Consider the following 19478-nt stretch of genomic DNA (forward strand, 5'->3'; position numbering starts at 1 on the left):
TATCATGCATGAAGCCCTGGGTTCTATTCCTCAGGATCACATACACAGAAAAAGCCAGAAGTGGTGCTGTGGCTCAAGTGGTAGAATGCTAACCTTGAGCACAAGGTCAGGGCACAGTGGGCTGAGTTCAAGCCCTAGGACTGGCAAAAAGAAAAAAAGAAAAAAAAAAAAGCACTATAAGCAAGCTATAGGACAGAAGATAATAACCCATTTAACAAAGAACTTATATTCAGAACAAAACAAAAAGTTCCCATGAAATAAGAGATAGATCATCCAACTAAAACATAATTAAGTCACAAGAACAATCACTTCGCATAATGGAGCATGAAAATGTCTAATACTGATGTGCTCAACCTTTTTAGTAGACAGGAAAAATGTAGCTGAAAATCAGTAAATTAAAACATACTTAAGCTGGATGCTAATGGCTCACACCTGTAATCCTAGCAACTCACGAAGCTGAAATCTGAGGTTCAAGGTGTGAAGCCAAACTGGGCAGACATATTGAAAGATTCCAAATAATCAGCAAAAATCTGGAAGCAGAGGTGTGACTCAAATGATAGAACTCTTCTATGAAGCCTCAATAAATCCCTAACCAAACCCACAGACATGGACCCTGATCCTGAATTATAAACTTAAGTCCCCAATTTTCATATGTGAACTACGGTTTCAAATAGTGGAGCAGTTTATATAGATCAATGAAACAATTAAAATAAAAGCTGGGGTTTAATAGTTATTATTGGCTTTGGTGTTTTAGTATTTAATACTCATAAATCCATTTCACTTTACCAGAAAACAAAAATTATACAGAAAATGTTGTCTTAAAGTTGACGTTAACATTAAGAATTAAATAATAATCAAACACAACAGGAAGAGAAATAGAGGGCCAACCACCATCTGTGGAATGAGGAAAGTAAACAGACAAAATTCAAGAAAGGTGGCATTGGAAGCAGGACCTAGACCTTGTTCATGAATGTATGAAACTGAAGCAAATTAATTCAATAGTGAAGAGTGTTCCAACAAATTAAATTTGGCAGTTTGTCTCCAGCAGAGCCCCTGGAGACCATCTTGACCCAGATCCGCTGTTGTTCAGAAAGATCTGTCAGACTATCAGAGCTCAGTAACACTGACAATTAAAATGATCCAACTTGTTTTTGAGTTCATTCCAGGTTTTCTAATCAATCGTCACAATATAATCTATTACCAAAACAAATAGGTCTTCCTACAAAAGAAGAATGCAGCAATTGGCCAACACAGCTTTCATTTGAAAGTTAATTTCCCCTATTGATACCTCAAACTTGTAAGTCATCTGATTGGATGAAAATATTTCTGCGGGGAGACTGAGATCTGAAGATCGAGATTTGAGGCCAGCCTGGGCAAGAAACTCTTGTGACTCTTACCTCCAATAAACTACTCAAAAAAAGGGAAGAAAAAAAAAAAAAGGGCAGAAGTAGAGCTGTAACCCAAGTCGTAGAGCACCCACCTTGAGCAAAAGCAGCTCATGGACAGTGCTCAAGCCCCAGGACCAGGAAAAAAAGAAAGAAAAAAGAAAATATTTTCTAAGCATCATCAATTCTAAAAACCCAAGTCTGGTACCTAGTCCATCAATTCCAATTCCAAACTATGTTTTAGAACTCACAGGCAACTGGTCAAGCCTTCCCTGGATACACTCCTCTTTCCTACTACATGGTCAAAAAAAAAAAAAAATTGCAACTTGTATTTTGTTTTTTTGAATGAATGCTGTTGAGAACTCTTCACACAAATATATGGCCCTAAAGAGAAAAGTGGTTTTATTAATATCTGAGTTAACAGGGAATGGTTGTATTAACTCATTTGCTAGCCAACACGCAGAGATGCAGAAGGCATTCTTACTTTTCTCCAATACAAATGAGGCAGTAAGGTCAAAGTGATTTACAAAAGGACAGGCTGCTAAAAATTAAGACTAATCTGAATTACAATCCAGGTCATTGATCCAGATAAAGCAGTTCCTTGTTTAAACACACAGCAAGTATCCAAAAGCTCAATTTAAAAAAAAAAAAAAAAAAAATAAGCCAGGCGCTGGTGGCTCTCACCTGTAATCCTAGCTACTCAGGAGGCTAATATCTGAGGACTGCGGTTCAAAGCCAGCCAGGGCAGGAAAGTCCATGGGATTCTTACCTCCAATAAACCACTAGAAAACTGGAAGTGGTGCTGTGGCTCAAGTGGTAGAGCACTCACCTTGAGCTGAAGAGCACAGGGACAGTGCCCAGGCCCAGAGTTCAAGCCCCACAACCAACCAAAAAAAAAAAAAAGAAAGAAAAAGAAAAAAGATACTTTAAAACCAAAAAATCCCAAATTTCTACCAGGTAAACTGATTATCTAGTTGTATGCAGACACAGAGAAAGACCTCCAATAAAATAATAAACTGTATAAACAAGTAATTAGAACAGACTGCAATAGGGAAAAGGAGGGAAGCAGAAAGTCTATCAACAGGAAATAATACAGAAATTCAGATAGTTCCACTTGGAAGTAATTTTTTATACAGAAAAGCAAACAAGTAAGTTCCTTTAGAATCTTGTTAGAAAAGTTAAATCTTTTGTACTCTTCAGCAAAAGAAATAGAATTACTTCGAGGTAGAAATAATTAAAGTAAGTGATTAGGTTCTATTATAAATCTTTTAAAATCTTATTTTAAAGATTTTGTATTGGACAGAGGTATAAATTGTTTTTAAGAGCTACATTATGTGCCAGACACCAGTGGCTCAAGCCTGTAATCTCAAGAGACTGAGATAGGAGGATCGTGGGTCAAAGCCAACCTGGGCAGGTAAAGTCTGTGAGACTTGTATCTCCATTTAACCACCAGAAAATCAGAAGTGGTGCTGTGGCACAAGTGGTCCAACTGATATGTCAAGATTCAGCGTAGGGCTGGGAAGGTGGCTCAGTGGTAGAGTGTTTGCCTTGCATGCATGAGGCCCTGGGTTCGATTCCTCAGCACCACATAAGCAAAAAAAAAAGAAAAAAGCCGGAAGTGGCGCTGTGGCTCAAGTGGTAGAGCACTAGCCTTGAGCTGAAGAACTGAGGGACAGCGCCTAGCCCCAGAGTTCAGGCCCCACGACTGGACCCAAAAAAAAAAAAAAAAAAAGATTCAGCGTAATTGGCGGAAACCCAGGGGAACTGACAACAGGATGCAGAGGAGATCCAAGAGTCAGATCTTGATGCCCAACGTTGGTTATGGGAGCAACAAGAAAACAAAGCACCTGCTGCCCAGTGGATTCCAGAAGTTCCAGGTCTACAACGTCAAGGAGCTGGAAGTGCTGCTGATGTGCAACAAGTCATTGTGCTGAGATCACCCACAATGTTTCCTCTAAGAACCAAAAAGCCATCATGGAACGAGCAACCCAGCTGGCCATCAGAATCACCAATCCCAATGCCAGGCTGCGCAGTGAAGAAAACAAATAGATGGCTCGCGTACACCTTTTATTTGTGCTTAAATAAACCACGGAAACTGCAAAAAAAAAAAAAAAAAAGACTTTCCCTATGCTGAAAACAAAACTATTTTAAGAATTAAGCTACTATAGAAAAACTATTTTATACTAGAATTAGTTCATAGTACACTCAACAAAAATACCACAGAGACATGATTCCAATTTTCTTCAAAATGTATACTTTAGTCTGCTGTGTACCTCCAACAGATGGAAATGGTCAATGTCAGGGTGATCTTTATTTGGTCTCATTTCAATCTCTTTTTACATCTTCCAGAAATAAAACAATTAATACTTAAGTATAAGCTCCTTGGCACACAGATGAACTCAACTACTAATAGAGACAATGGGGTAAGGAAGCTACAGAAGAGTGTGGTTTTTTTCCTTTATATATGTTTTATTATAAAGATACTATGTACTGAGGGGTTACAGTTACAAGAGCAAGATAATGAGTCCATTTCCTATCAAGCATTGTTACACCCTCCTTTGTTTTTCCCGTACCATCACTTTCCTCTCCACCTCCCCCAACTCCTCCCCCCCCACCACACACACGAGTGTGTTTTTAAAGTAACTGCTATGAGTAAGGGAAAGGATAGAAGAAAAAAAGACTACTGGGTAATGCAGAAGAGTCCAATTAAGAGAGAGAAGAGCACAAATATTTAGTAGCTCCAGTCTGCAAGGTTTCTGTCTTGCTCCAGCTGTGCTCAGCAGGTCAGGGCCAAGTCAGAAAGATAAACTGATCTATATTTGCATTTTGGTTAGGCAGATGCAATGGAGACAAAATTGCAAAGCAGTCTAATGTATTTCTAGAGGTAAATAAGGTTCTGTCTAGATACAAAAATATACTGCAAGAGAGGATGATACTTGAGACAAACATGTCAAAAGTCTTTTGCCTACCATAACTGAGAGCATAGCACATTGCTGAATAGAGCTCTACTATGTAAGATGGTCAAATGTCTATGTTGAAAGAAAATTTTTAAAAATCTCAAGATATATAAAATATCATGAATAGGTCTTCTACTGAAAAATATCATTTGTTATTTTTGAAGATAATGTTCCTGGCTGACAATCAAATTTCCATTTTTAAGGATTCCTTGAAATAGGTTCCAATCCCTTAGAAAGGTTCCAAATAGAAATAATCAAATGCATTAAGTATTATAATTGCAAATCTAGATGTTACTCAACATTTCTATGTAATTCCAGTTTTTTTCCAATATTTTGAATCGGAGGTTTCCAATTTCTTAATGAACCTTTAACAAGAATTTTACTATAAGCACATTAGTCACCTTATGGTACCCTTTAAAAAGCAAAAATTAGGCCGGCACCGGTGGTTCACAGTTGTAATCCTAGCTACTCAAGAGGCTGAGATCTGAGGATTACAGTTCAAACAAGGCCAGCCTGGGGAAGGAAAATCCATGAGACTCTTATCCCCAAGTAACCACCAGAAAACCCGGAAGTGGTGTATGGTGTACATTGCTCACAAAGAGCTGAAGAGCTCAGAGACAGTACCCAGGCCCGGAGTTCAAGCCCCAAGACCAATCAAAAAAAAAAAAAAAAGCATAAATTAAAACTGGATGTGGTAGTATACTCCCGTAATTCCAGCAACTAAGAAGACAGAAGTTGGAGCTAGAGGATAGTCCAGGTGAAGGTAGTACCAAGACCCTGTTTCAAAACCAAAATTAATTTATTGTGACAGTCTTCAGGCTTAAACTCAGGGCCTGGGCTCTGTCCCTGACTCCCTTACCCACCCCAAGCCAGTGGTTTTGGGCCACAGCTCCAATTTCCAGCTTTTGGGTAATGAAGAGGCAGTAAGAGTCTCACTGGTTTTCCTGCCCATGCTGGCTTCCAACCACAATCCTCAGATCTCAGTCTCCTAAGTAGCTAGGGATCCATAGGCATTAAGCCACTGGCACCTAGCTCAAAACCAAAATGTAAATACAAAGGCTAGCTGGGGATATACTCAAGTAGTACAGTACTTGCTTACTTGTAGAGTATATAAAAGGCCCCCAATTCATTCCCAAGCAGCATTAAAAAAAAAAAAAAAAAAGCCGGGCACCGGTGGCTCACGCCTATAATCCTAGCTACTCAGGAGGCTGAGAGCTGAGGATCACGGTTCAAAGCCAGCCCGGGCAGGAGAGACCCTGAGACTCCTATCTCCAATAAACCACCAGAAAACCGGAAGTGGCGCTGTAGCTCAAGTGGTAGAGCGCTCGCCTTGAGCTGAAGAGCTGAGGGACAGCGCCCAGGCCCAGAGTTCAAGCCCCACGACCGACAAAAAAAAAAAAAAGAGGCAAGAGTTAGAAAAACAAATTATATGTGCATATATGTTTAAAGTGAAGGTGTATGACAAAATAATTATCCCTATTTCTGTCTAGGTTCACCAAATATACTTAACTGAGTATCTCAGTTGGTCCCATGTGTGTTGAACTTAACTACCTTCAAAATGTATTTTTAAATATTACTCTATCAATGTTATTCTTTACTGTATACAAAGAAAGATATAAAAATTAAGGTTAGCAAATCAGATATTCATTACCGCTAGTAATAATCCCAATTCCATGTTTTCCCAAAGAGCAACAATAAAGTGACTGATGGGATGTAAGGATAGCCATAAGCAGTAGCTGTGTTTTGCTACTGAAATACAAGCAAAAGGGCACCTGGTCACGTGTTAAGCAATGCAAACCAAAGTAGAAGGAACTACCAAATACATGACAACTGATAAAAGATTTCAAAGCACTGAATGTGACCAGTTATAGACTGCACACAGTACTACGGCCACAAGGTACATGTTTTCTTCTACTTAGTTTTGAGTCTTCTATCCAGTTTTCTAGTAAAGGCAACTCACATTCATTTACTTAAGATTTTAATAATCACAACACCTCATTCCTGTTCTTCCCCTCAGTGGGCCATTTTAGAACAGGGTCACCATTCACTCAAATCATTAGTCAGAAAACTTGACACAGCCTTTTTCTAATTTGTGACAGGGACTAATCTGGCTTGTCAAAGACTGAACTGAGAAGCACCTCTGGATGTGTCTATAAGGATGTTTCCAGATTAATTGAAGACTAATTTAAGATTAAGTAAAGAGGGGAAAACCCTGCCCTAAAGATGTAAGGCCCCATGCCACAGGCTGGGGTCCAGGTAGGATAAAAGAGGAGGGCACAGGAGAAGGCTAAAGACTAAAGACATTCTATCTCCTAGTTTCCTGGCTGCTTTAAGGTCAGCTGTTCTGAACCCCACACCATCCCTACCTTGACAGACTGCTTCCTATAACCTAAATAAAATTAACCTTTGCCTCCTTAAATCATTCTTCTCCAGCCAGGCACTGGTGGCTCATGCCTACTAGCTACTAGGAGACTGAGATCAGAGGATCAAGGTTTGAAGCCAACCAGAGCAAGAAAAGTCTATGGAATTCTTTTTTTTTTTTTTTGGGGGGGGGGTCCGGTTGTGGGGCCTGAGTGCTGTCCCTCAGCTCTTCAGCTCAAGGCTAGTGCTCTTGAGCCACAGCGCCACTTCGGGCTTTTTTCTTTTTGCTTATGTGGTGCTGAGGAATCGAACCCAGGGTCTCAGGCATGCAAGGCAAGCACTCTACCACTGAGCCACCTTCCCAGCCCCGTCTGTGGAATTCTTATCTCCAATTAACTACAAAATGCTAGGGTGGAGCTGTGGTTCCAGGGCTAAAGGCTAACCTTGAACACAAACACTCTAGGACAGACCCAGGCCCAGAGTTTAAGCCCTAGGAATGGGGGGAGGTGGGAAGTTTCTCCCAGGCATTTGAACACAACATCTCCAAAGCACAGATGAGTTCTCATTATTAACTCTATTACAATCATTTTATGTCACTAGCATTCCATTGTCATCTAACTCTCCTTATTTACATTCTATCCCCATTTACTTACTCTAGTATTTCACAATCAGATACAGTATTAGCAGTCCTAACACTACAGTGACTTTGAGCAGTTGGTTCTTTGTTCTAGGAAGCTAGACAACAAACTGTTTAAGTGCACGGTTGGTCTCTATTCAGAAATACAGTTTTGCATCATCATTCCAAGTTCTGACAAATATATCTGTAGACATTACCAAACACCCTTCTCCCCCTGAAGCAAAATTTCCATCAGTTAAGAACCACTGAACTAGAATTTGATTTCTTGTTTGCTTTGTTGTTTGTCTGAGGAGCAAACAAACCTAGGGCTTCACTCATGCTAGGCAAGCATGCTATCCTCCCCCAAAAGCATATTTTTTAATAACAACAACAACAACAAAAAAAAAAGTCCTCTGCTAAAATCTCAACAGTTTTTCATTTCATTTAGGAAAAAAAAAATTGCCCTCCTTCAAGTCTTATCTATCCCAAATAAACTCTACATAATCTAGTCTTTGCCTATTTCTCTAACCTCATGTAATGGCAATACACTCTTATTGTATTTACTCTCTGCAGTAAAGACAGCTTTCTCTCAGACCCTAGGACACCACAGCTTTCTGCTATAGGTTTTTGTCTTTGCTATTCCCTGTGCCTAAAACAGTCTGCTTGTCTCAGCTTAAATTTCACACCCTCACAGATGCCTTTCCTGGTCCCCTTCTAATGGGTGTCTCTCATCATTTCCCCACACAATTCCTCACTTATTCTTTTCATAGTACCTGTTTCTCCCTCAGTTGAGGACAAATTCTTTGCCTTATTTTCTAGTGGTAAAAGTTAAATGGAAAAAAACTAATTGAGAGTGAGTTATCAGTGATCACCTCAGCACCATCATCATATTATTCCCCACCTGTATTTGTGATCATTCTCACCTTTGAGGAAGGGTGAGGAGGAAGAAAGAGGAAAGGAGAAGCTTCACAACGCATTTGTCTATACAACAGCTTTGCCACTATCCTATTCTCTAAAGGGATGTGTGCAAATTAAGTAACATGTAATCAATCTAAAGCAATTGAAAGGGTTTAATAAACAGCTATATCTGACAATAATGGTTATGTTTTTTGTTTTGTTTTGTTTTTGGTCAGTTGTGGAGCTTGAATTCTGGGCTTGGGTGCTGTTCCTGCACTCTTAGCTCAAGCTCTACCACTGGAGTCACGGCGCCACTTCCGGTTTTCTAGAAGGTACTTTATTGGAGGTAAGAGTCTCATGGACTTTCCTGCCTGGACTGGCTTTGAATATACTGATCTTCAGATCTCAGGCTCCTGAGCAGCTGGATTACAGACAGGACTGAGTCACCAGCCCCTGGCTGGCTATGTTTTTTAAAGCACCAAGCACAATGCTTCTAAGCAGATACTTGAGAAACGATAGCTTGCTCCTTCTAATCTCGCTTAAAAAAAAAAAAACTCAGAACCCCATTCTTGCCAGGAAGGTGCTCTACCATTTGAATCTGCCAGTCCCTGTTTGTGTTGGTTATTTTTCCAAGTTAGGGTCTCACTTTATGCTCAGCTGGCCTGGACTACAATCCTATTTGTGGTTACTTGCATCACCAGGATGACAGGCAGCTCTACCACATCCAACCATTGTTCATTGTTCTTCTCCCTTGGCTTGGGGTGATTGGCACGTACCACAACACCCACCCAGAGGTGAAGACTCCATTTCACAACCCTTTTTATTCCCCCTCAAGCAGCCATCTTCCCCGGCCCCCCACTTTCAATCTCATTTTACCAACTTGGCCTGAATACAGTTAAAAACAGAACTCTGAGAGATACTTTACCCCTTGTATGGTTCCTGGAACATACCACATGACGGTAACACAAGTTAGTTATTCAAATGCATGGCCCCTTGGTATGTGAGGAGGACTGGTGCCAGCAACTCCGCTCCTTCAACGGCTACTCCAGCCCTTATACTCAATAAGATCATTGCTCATAACCTAAACACACATTTATACATTTTAAATCAACTCATAATAATACAATCTAAAGGGTATATAATTATACCATTTTAAAGGATTTCTGGCAATTAAAAAAATACATACAGGTTCAGTACAGCCAGAATAGTATATTTTTTGGTGTCCAAAAATAGAACCAATTTGTAGTTGATTAGATCCACAGATGAAAAACCAAGGAGTTGAGAGCTGAGAATTGAAGTTCAAAGACAGCCTGGGCAGTTAGCCAGCAAAAAGCCAGAGGTGGAGCTGAGGCTCAAGTGGTAGAGAACCAGCCTTGAGTGGAAAAGCTCAGGAACAGTGACCAAGTCCTGAGTTTAAGCCCCAGTAAAAGGACGGGGGACTCCAAAGAGCCATTAATAACCAAAGCCAATTCATCACAATGACCTCAGAATTACATTTCAGTTTAATTCAGTAAGTAAAATAAGCATACTATAATTCAATTTTTAGAACTAAGTCTAAATTAGTCTCCAGGGAAAAAAATAAATTATTTAACAGTATCAGTGCTTGTCATTAAAAGTAGTCACTATGTCTATAAAAGTTGACTTCTAGAGGCTAGAAATGTGGCTTAGTAGTAGAGTGCTTACCTAGCACGCATGAAGCCCTGGGTTCGATTCCTCAGTACCACATACACAGAAAAAGCCAGAAGTGGTTCTGTGGCTCAAGTGGTAGAGTGCTAGCCTTGAGCCAAAGAAGCTCAGGGACAGCGCCTAGGCCATGCCTGACTGGCAATAAATAAATAAATAAATAAATAAATAAATAAATAAATAAATAAATAAATAAATAAATAAATAAATAAATAGACGTAGAAAATAAAATATTAAGGTGGATACCAGTGTCTCACGCCTGTCATCCTAGCTACTCAGGAGGCTGAGATCTGAGGACAAGGTTCAAAGCCAGCCAAGGCAGGAAAGTCCGTGAAACTTATCTCCAATAAACCACCAGAAAACCAGAAGTGGCACTGTAGCTCAAGTGGTGGAGCGCTAGCCTTGAGCTGAAGAGCTGAGGGACAGCGCCCAGGCCCAGAGTTCAAGCCCCACAACCAAAAAAAAAAAAAAGAAAGAAAGAAAGAAAGGATAGTATTAGATAAAGTCCACGATTAGAATCAAATGGTAACAAATGGGTACATGATTTTTAGTTAATAATTAGAACAAAAGTACCTTAAATTCCTTCTAATAGCTTTTTCTCTGAAAGCACTCTGCATATGCATTTGGAGAAAATGATAAAGGAATATAGCATTACTGGAGCATAAAGGCAGCCGAGTGTCAGGGTCTGTAACCCACATCTGCTTCATCGCTGGCTATATGATCTCTAGAAAGTCATTTCATTTCTCTATTTCCTCATGTGTAACTGACTGAACAACAGTGCCCATTTCATAAAGGTTGTCATAAGGATCACATGAGTTAATGTGTACACACAAAATGCTTCCAACAGTGTCTGGCAAGTAGAAAGTACTGTTATTGTATGTTATAGTACTGACAGTCCATATTACATTATTTGGGGGTTTTGCATCATCACAGGTGGTAGCAAGCACACTAGACAGAACACACAATTCCATCAGTACAGAAGTTGTAATGGACAAGGCTGTTATCAGTCTACAGAATGATAATGCTTGATAAACAACACATATTATCTTCTAATCTGACTGAAAGATAATTTTTAGGAGGTTATTTAGAAAGACGTATACTAAATCCAAAGTATTTTCCAATCTAAAATTCCTGACATGTGACAAAGAACATCTTTCAATTCAACAGCCAAATAAGAAGAGGGTAGAAGGCGATTTTTATTTTGGGTAGAAGGCGATTTTTATTTTGGGTCCGGTCGTGGGCCTGAACTCTGAGCCTGAGCGTTGCCCCTCAGCTCTTCAGCTCAAGGCTAGCGCTCTACCACTTGAGCCACAGCACCACTTCCGGCTTTTTTTTTTTTGCTTATGGGTGCTGAGGAATCGAACCCAGGGCCTCAAGCATGCAAGGCAAGCGTTTTACCACTGAGCCACCTTCCCAGCCCCAGAAGGCGATTTTTATAAGTAACTCTAATGTGAGGGGTAACTAACCATATTGGTATTTTTGTTTTCTGTCTACTCTATATCAAGTATATGATTAATGAATACTCAATGAATTATACCATGCTTAGAAGTTATTAAGCCCAAATTTAATTATCAATATTTTATATTGATTAGAGAAGCAAAGTTGTCATACTGTAAAATAGCCTCCTAAAGGCTGGAGCCACCAGATCCTGGAGGTGGATACCACCAGATTTTTCTAAACCAGTCCAGGCTGGCATCAGGCAATCCTTCTGCCTCAGCCACCTAAGTAGTTTCCAGTTAGCCTAATTTTTATATACTAATTGGGAAAATTATATTTAGAGACATTGATATTAGAATTATAATGTGAGCCGGGCGCTGGTGGCTCACGCCTGTAATCCTAGCTACTCAGGAGGCTGAGATCTGAGGATCGCGGTTCAAAGCCAGCCCGGGCAGGAGAGACCATGAGACTCCTATCTCCAATAAACCACCAGAAAACCGGAAGTGGCGCTGTAGCTCAAGTGGTAGAGCGCTCGCCTTGAGCTGAAGAGCTGAGGGACAGCGCCCAGGCCCAGAGTTCAAGCCCCACGACCAACAAAAAAAAAAAAAAAAGAATTATAATGTGAAAATGTTGCTGATTTCTACTGGTGACAAGAAATAGGTATTGATACAACCACATTTAAGTGGAAGAAAATGCAAAAGTTCAATTACAGCTTAAAGACAGGATTACTTTCCCAGGCAAGTCTATGAGCTCCATTGAGGGAGGAAGTGTGTGGAGTGTGTTTTGTTGTTTTAATTGCCTAAAATGGCTAGTCTTCAGAGCTACAAAAGCCTGAATTCAAACTCACAAACTCCCATTGGAATTGGGAGAAAAATCCTTTACCCTCTCAACTGCACCTGTGAAATAAATGTAAAACCTACATAAATGGCTATTTGTTTTCACATCCTTGACATAATATTTCACACCACCCTGGATAAATAATCCTGTCAACATTATGGCTCAGCACCCTCACAGAACATCTGGACTCAAGAGGAATGGGGTCAGTGGTCCTGGCTGCAGTGAATCTCAGGCACTGGTATAGGTTTAAAGCTCCCAGGGGATACTCCCCTTTATTTGTGTAGGGGTGAAAGGAAGTGAACCCAGAACTTTGCACAAGCTCTTCCATTTAGCTAATAACCCCAGCACCAGCCCCTCAGGCAATTCTCACAAGCAACCATTGGCCTAAGATAGAGTTCAAAATCTTTAGTTTGGCAAACCAGGCACTGTGGTCACAGCTTACAGGTATGCATTTTAAATCACTCCTCCATAGGACCCCTTCTCTAAACAATCCCAAGTAATGGATCCTGAAGAGGTAGGCTACAGTAGTTTTGGAGCCTACATCACAATCACCTAAAATACCTGTTAAACAGACTGCTGGTCCTCAGCCCTGGAATTCCAAACTAGGCCTAAGACAGGGCTGAAGAACCTGTATATCTAACAAGGTTCCAGCCAGGCTGGCACTACTGGTACAGCAGTGGGAACCACTGGGCTACACTAGCACATCCCTTTGCACATCCTGTTCTTTTACCTGAAATGTCAGCAGAATGCATGCCTCACAAGTTTCAGATCCTTGATTTAAAAACTGACACATGATAAAAATGGAAATTATTAACAGCCCTAAAAGTGATTTGCACTTGTTATCAAAAACCCTGTGACGTGGTGGTACCAAAGCCCATAATCTCAGCAGTCAAGATGCAGGAAAACAGAATTTGAGGCTTTCTGGCTACAAAGCAAGTCCTAGGCCAGCTGGGACTACACAGTGAGAGGCTTTTAAAAAATAACCTTACAAAGAAAATTCGAATTTCAAATGATACTCATTACTTGACTTGTGAAACAGTAACCCCTCTGTACATCACCTTTATAATAACAAACACATTTAATAATAACGAAAAGAAAGTCTCCTTCTCAAACATGGAAACTTTCATGAACCATTTATTACTGTTAGACGTGTACCTGTACTGGTTACACTGCAAAATGGTTTCGTAACTATCACCCAAGTTAGAAAGTCATTGCTCTATGTTTAATTATAAAAGGATACAGAACGTTTGGGCAACTCACTGGTGTACCACTTAGGACAGCAGCACAAAGACTTCTATATTTTTAAAAAGACAGGACTTAGTTGGGACTTACTAATTCAAGTAAAGAAAAAGCCCCAAAGGAAGCAATTGGGATGTGTTATGTGCAGAAAGGGTTTGTGAGACTAATTGATCTAACTATGACCTACTTATTTACTAAGCTCACTTTAAAAGCACCATCTATTTCTCAATGATGGCTTCTCTCAGCATTAGGGTAAGAAACTGGGATCCTGAACTCTTACCTATCAAAATAACAGAAAACTCACCCTTCCTTCTCTAGACCTTTCTTTCTACAAGAACCAACTCATGCTATAAGATGAAAGAGCATCTTTTTAGGTCTCTGCTTATTACTTTTTTCCCTATAGAATATCAACAGTAGGGCTGGGAAGGTGGCTCAGTGGTAGAGTGCTTGCCTTGTATGACTGAGGCCCTGGGTTCGATTCCTCAGCACCACATAAGCAAAAAGAAAAAAGCCAGAAGTGGTGCTGTGGCTCAAGTGGTAGAGCGCTGGCCTTGAGCTGAAGAGCTGAGGGACAGCACCCAGGCCCAGAGTTCAGGCCCCATGACCAGACCCAAAAACAAAAAAAGAAAAAAAAAAAAAAAAAAAAAAAAAAAAGACTATCAACAGTAGCAAGAACCACCTGAAATTCTAAAGAGTCCTATCTTTGTTCAGAAACAACAAAAACTACAAGTAACTATAGTATCATCTCTGTAGTAGGAAGGTAAGCATTATTTTCTCAATAATACTTGTGTTGCTTTTGATGATACTGGACATTAAATCCAGACCCTCCAAGCTACACACGAGGCCTCTTCACCAAATTAATGCTTGCTTGTAATTTTTAAAGTTTGATATACTAGCTAAATCTATTCTAAATGCCTCTTCTTGAAAAGTTTTGCTTTTTTAGCTGGGCACAAGGGGCCCATTACTATAATACTAGCTACCCAGGAAGCTAAGACAAACAATCTCAACTTGAAACCAGCCTGGCAGAAAAGTCTTATGGGAGGTTCCCTCTCCAATTAACTATAGGTGTGGCTGTAGTTAGGACTAGAGGCTCTAGTGCAGGATTAGAAGTGCACTTCAAGAGATAGAGCAACAGCCTCAAGCCAAGAGCTTGAGGCTGTTGGTTCAAGCTCCAGGGATGGAGGGAAGGAAGGAAAGATACCTTTGTTTCTTTGACTGTCAAACCACATCAATAAACAAACTTATGCTATCTCCTTTGTGCCACCAAAATTAACCTACGCTGATACTTTCAAATAACTACTTGAAGAGTTCTCTTTCACATGCTGTTGGACTAATAATCATACCAGAGCGCAGTCTGATGCAATGAATTTGTGAGCCTGCCTGCTACTTAACAGGAGTTCAATCTAAGGTATTTATATTCCTTAACTTTCCCGAGATTTAATCTCATGAACAATAGGAGTAAAACAACAGGCATTAAGGAACAGCAAAAATTGCACAATCTTAGCCTTGCAATCTAGAGACTAGGGAAACTAAGCCAGAAGAATCTTAAATTCAAGGCCAGCTGGCCTACACAGTGAGACCATGTCAAAAAATGAAGGAGTCTAGATGTAAACTCAGTTATTGAGTGCTTGACGTGTGCTAGACACTGAATTCAATCCCTAGCATTGCAGCAAAAGCAAAGAAATTAAGCAAGATCAAATGAGGCTATTGTTTTGTGAAGATACTTCTTGCCCATGCAGGTACAATTCTGAAGACCCTCTAATGACCTTATATAATCAAGACTCTCTAATGACACTTGTATAATTAATCCCCTTGAGGGTGGAACAGATCTGTAGTTATAATGGGATAGCTTTTCTGTGCTGTTATATGGCATTAGATATTTTATATATGTAATTAAAGACCTTAATTGTTCATCAAACAGATTATCTTAGCAGGCTTGCCCTAATCAGGCTAACTGCAGTACCAGTGACCTGCACGTGCTGCTGGAAAAGTGCTCTACCTCTTTTGTTTGTATTGGCATTTTGGATTGTTGTCTGTACCAATCCTAGGGCTTGAACTCAGGGCCTGGGCAATGTTCCTGAGTTGTTGTTGTTGTTTTTTTGCCTCAAGGCTAACACTCTACCACTTGGGCCACAGCTTTATTTCTGGTGTTTAGGTACCATATCCAAGCTTCTGATCTATAGAAACTGAAATAAGTTTTAATCTACTAAATTTGTATTAACTTGTTACACACCAAAACAAGACACAATAAGGATATGATAGAAAATTGTTTTAAAAAGGAAAGGGATGTACCTTTCCTCAAAGTGCATATCTCCTTGCAAGCACTGAGATAATGAAGATACACTGACATGGAACCAAACAAGGAAAAAAAAAATCACAACTATAAATGTTATGTTTTAGGATTAAAAACTTTTTCACACACCCATCTGGCTAAACAACTACCCTATTACCCTCATTTTACAGAGGAGGAAAATAAAACTTAATGAGTACAATCCCATACATCACAAAACTGGGTGTTTCAAGTAACTTCAGCTCAGGATTTTCCCTTCCCTACACCACAACTCCCTGAAAGCATTAAGTCATTCACAGCAACAGTTAGTTGTATAACTCTTCAAAGGATGTGGTCCTGGTGGCATTATTTTCCCTATTTCACATCTATTTAAACATTCCTTACTTAACTTTTGTAGAGTAACAAAACTGAATCCAGAGAATTTTCTTTCTACCCAAGAGCAGTTTGTAAAAAAGACCACTGGTGGATCACTTCATTTAAATGACCTTATTTTATTCCAAGTACAGATAATGGTTTGGAGATGGGGGTGTTGGGTGTTACCCAGGTGTTCCTAGTTACCCCTCACACTGGAGATTCAATTAGACAAGTCTCCCAAGTAGGAGAGAAAACCATCTTTCTAAGCCTCAAAGTATGGTTTTAAAGGAAATGGGGGAGGGGGGCAGAACACCTGTAGGTTTGTACAATTTTATTTAAGTAACAATCTGTTTAGGATTTCAAAACTCAAAACCAACAAAATATTTCCAGCTCCTTCAGCATTTTTCTCTTTGGTCTAATTTTTTTTAAGCCTGAATTCATTGAGAAATGTGAGGACACAGTACATCACACACTAGAGGAGTTGTTTTTATTTTCACTCTTACGGATGTTTCATTAAGTGCTCTTTCCCCCATCAGAATTCGCAATTTCCTTAAAATACACACGCTGAGAACTCAAGGTACAACAGTCACATTCAAATTCAAGTAAGTTACAAAAAGCACACAACTTTTTTTTTTTTGGTCAATTAAGAAGATAACTTCATTGCAAACCCTTTCTGCTCAGAGGCAAAACACGGTGGTTTCCAAACACCACCAGGAGTCAAAAATAAACAGCACCCATCACTAACCAACTTTTCACAGCAGATAAATTCCCTAACAAACCATCAAGCATTGTTGGGGGTCTTTACAAGCTTCCCAAAAAGAAAAAGCACCCATCCCATGACTTACAAACGCCCGCAACGTGCAAGAGACTGGGTAACATTTCCAGGGTAGATAGAGTGGGGGGGGGGGGGCGGGCGGGGGAGGGGAACAATCCCCTAAAAACCGGAAAATGTCTGGGTGCCTTCAACAGCACAAAAGTGAAGTAACCCAGCTGTGTGTAGGGGGGGGGGGCTTCTTGCCAGAAGAAGGAGGGGAAGGGGGATTGAGGTCTGAACTCCAGACCCTCCAGTTTCCCAGCTTTCCACCCCCCCCCAACCCGCTCCCCCACACCCCTAGAAAAGGAGGGAAAACAACTTTTATTGGGCCTCCTCTGGGTGGAGGGGGGAGTAAGGAGGGGGAAGATAGAGGAAACTAGCCCGCCAAGGTGAGGAGGGGGGCAGTGCTCTGGCTTGGACACGTTTCACTAAAGATTTCCCCCACCCACCCTCCTCCTGCCCTCTCCCCAAAATCGTGGGAGGAAGGGGAGGGGGGGAGAGAGAGAGAGAGGAGGAGGAGGAGAAGGGAGACAGCGGGAAAGAGCCCGGCTGGGAGGCGATTCTCGCCCCCCACCCCCCCCCCTCCCTCCCTCCAAGTCAACCCTCCCCCCTGTGTACACACACACACACACACACCATCCATCCATCCGTCCGTCCGTCCATCCATCCATCCACCCACCAGAGGCCGGGGAGGCCCAGACGCCTCGCTGTGCGAGCCTCCCCCCCCCCAACTCTACCCTCCGACCCCCTCACAGGCTGAGCCCAGCTCGTTGTCATGTGACACGAGAGAGAGAGAGAGAGAGAGAGAGAGAGAGAGAGAGAGACAGAGAGAGAGAGAGAGAGAGACAGAGAGAGAGAGAGAGAGGAAGGAGGGAAAAAAAGACACTGCAGAAACGCAGGGCGACCGAGAGCGTTCGCGCCCGCCCGCTTGGGCCCAGGCCCGGCCCCGTCCCGAGAAGCCCGGGCTGAGGCGGGGAGGGAGGGAGGGAGGGGGGGGGATGAGGAAGAAGGTGTGGGGGGGAGAGGAGGGCGGGCTTGGCCGCGGGCCCGAGCGCGCCACAAAGGCTTGGGCGCCGGTCTCCGCGGTGCCCCGGGGCGGGCGAGCGAGGACACGGTTTTCGGGGCCCGCGGGGGGGGGGTGGAGAGCGGGATGTCGGGGTGCCCCCCGCCGCGTCCCCCCCGTCCCCTCCCGGAGGAGGAAGGGGGGGTGGCGTGGGGGTGGCACGTCCATCCCGGCGGCCCGCACACACACACACGCGCGCGCGCGCACACACACAGGCCCCGCGCGCGGCCTCCCGCCGTGCCCCGCGCCCGCCCGGTGCCCCCCCCCCTCCTCCCCGCAGCCCGGCCCGCGCCCCGCGCGCCCCGCCGAAGCGCCCGCCCGGCCTCCATCTTGGATCGGCGCTGGCGGGCCCCCGCGCCTCGCCGCCGCCGCCGCCGCCGCCGCCGCCGCCGCATTCCCCCCCTCTGCCCGCCCCCCGCCGCCGCCCGCCCGCCCGCCCGCACTCACCTCAGCCGCCCATCCGGGCCGGCTGCCGGCCGTCGACCTCGTCCTCAACCCCCCCCGCAAAGTCTCCGGTGTGTTATTCCCGTGGTGGGGGGGTGGTTCCAGGGTGGTCGCCGGGGGGCTCGGGAACGGGGGGCCGCGCCTTCAACGGAGCCGCAATCCTAACCCGCCATCTGGTGGCATTTTCCACACGCCAATGGCGCCGCTGCAGACTCGGGTCCGGACCGCCCTCTGCTGGCCACCGTGCTCCGGTGCCTCGCTGACGGGACGGGGGCCTTACCCGGAAAGCGAGGCGGGCGGGAGGGAGGGAGGGAGCTGAGGCGCCGGAGGGGGGCGACGGGGGAGGGAGGGCGGCACGCGCAAACGCTTTCCTGAGGAGGAGGAGGAGGAGGGGGGGGGGAGAGAGTGTGTGGGCAGCGCGCATGCGCCAGAGCGGGGCGGGAAAAACGTGGCCGCGCCGCGGAGGTCCCGCCCTCCTCCCCCCTCCCGCCGTGGTTCAGCCAATCGCGTGCGGCGGAAGACCTCTCCCGCGCTCCAGCCCGCCCCCCACCTCCTTCCGTCGGCCCCCCCCCTCCCCGAGCCGGACCGCTGGCGGCTGGCGGAAGGACGGCCGCCAGGGCGCCTGCGCGGCCCGCTCGCGCTGAGTTGTCGCCCGCCATTTTTTTTTTAATGTTTTTATTTAAGAGCTTCTGGAAGAGAAGGTCTGGGAAGGAATCCATCACACACACACACACACACACACACACACACACACCCCTCCCCGTCCATTCCTCCACTCCCGCCACTCCGAGACGGCGCGGGAAGGAGCGGGGGGGGGGGTGAAGGGGGCGGAGTCGCGCACGCGCACGCGCACTCGCGCGCCCAGGCCCGGGTTTGAGTCTCGGGGGCCCGGGCTTTGTATTCGAGATGTATTGTTGGCGGAGGAGAGGAGGGGGGCGAGCTGACAACTCTGTGGAGACCCTCTCCCCCCTCCCGTCCTCCCTCCCCCCTCCACCCCTCCCTCCCTCCCTCCCTCCGCCGGTGGGGCGGAGCGCTGTCGGCTCCGGATCCGACGGCGTCGGCCTCCCTCCCTCCACCCCTCCCTCTCCTTCCTCTCTCCCT

At 43.8% G+C, this 19478-nt stretch overlaps 1 protein-coding gene across 4 annotated transcripts in view; it reads right to left on the reverse strand.

Annotated features, from left to right (window-relative positions):
* Window positions 1-18587, reverse strand: part of Stag1 (STAG1 cohesin complex component) — a 189755-nt gene extending 171168 nt beyond the window's left edge. For all 4 annotated transcript variants that reach the window (XM_070005473.1, XM_070005474.1, XM_070005475.1 and 1 more), the window contains exon 1: window positions 18381-18587. The gene's annotated coding sequence lies outside the window, so the exon portion shown is untranslated. The remainder of the gene's footprint in view (window positions 1-18380) is intronic.
* Window positions 18588-19478: the final 891 nt, after the last annotated feature.

The sequence above is a fragment of the Dipodomys merriami genome, unplaced genomic scaffold, assembly GCF_024711535.1.
Source record: "Dipodomys merriami isolate MVZ:Mamm:240054 unplaced genomic scaffold, mDipMer1.0.p SCAF_68, whole genome shotgun sequence".
Lineage (NCBI taxonomy): Eukaryota > Metazoa > Chordata > Mammalia > Rodentia > Heteromyidae > Dipodomys > Dipodomys merriami.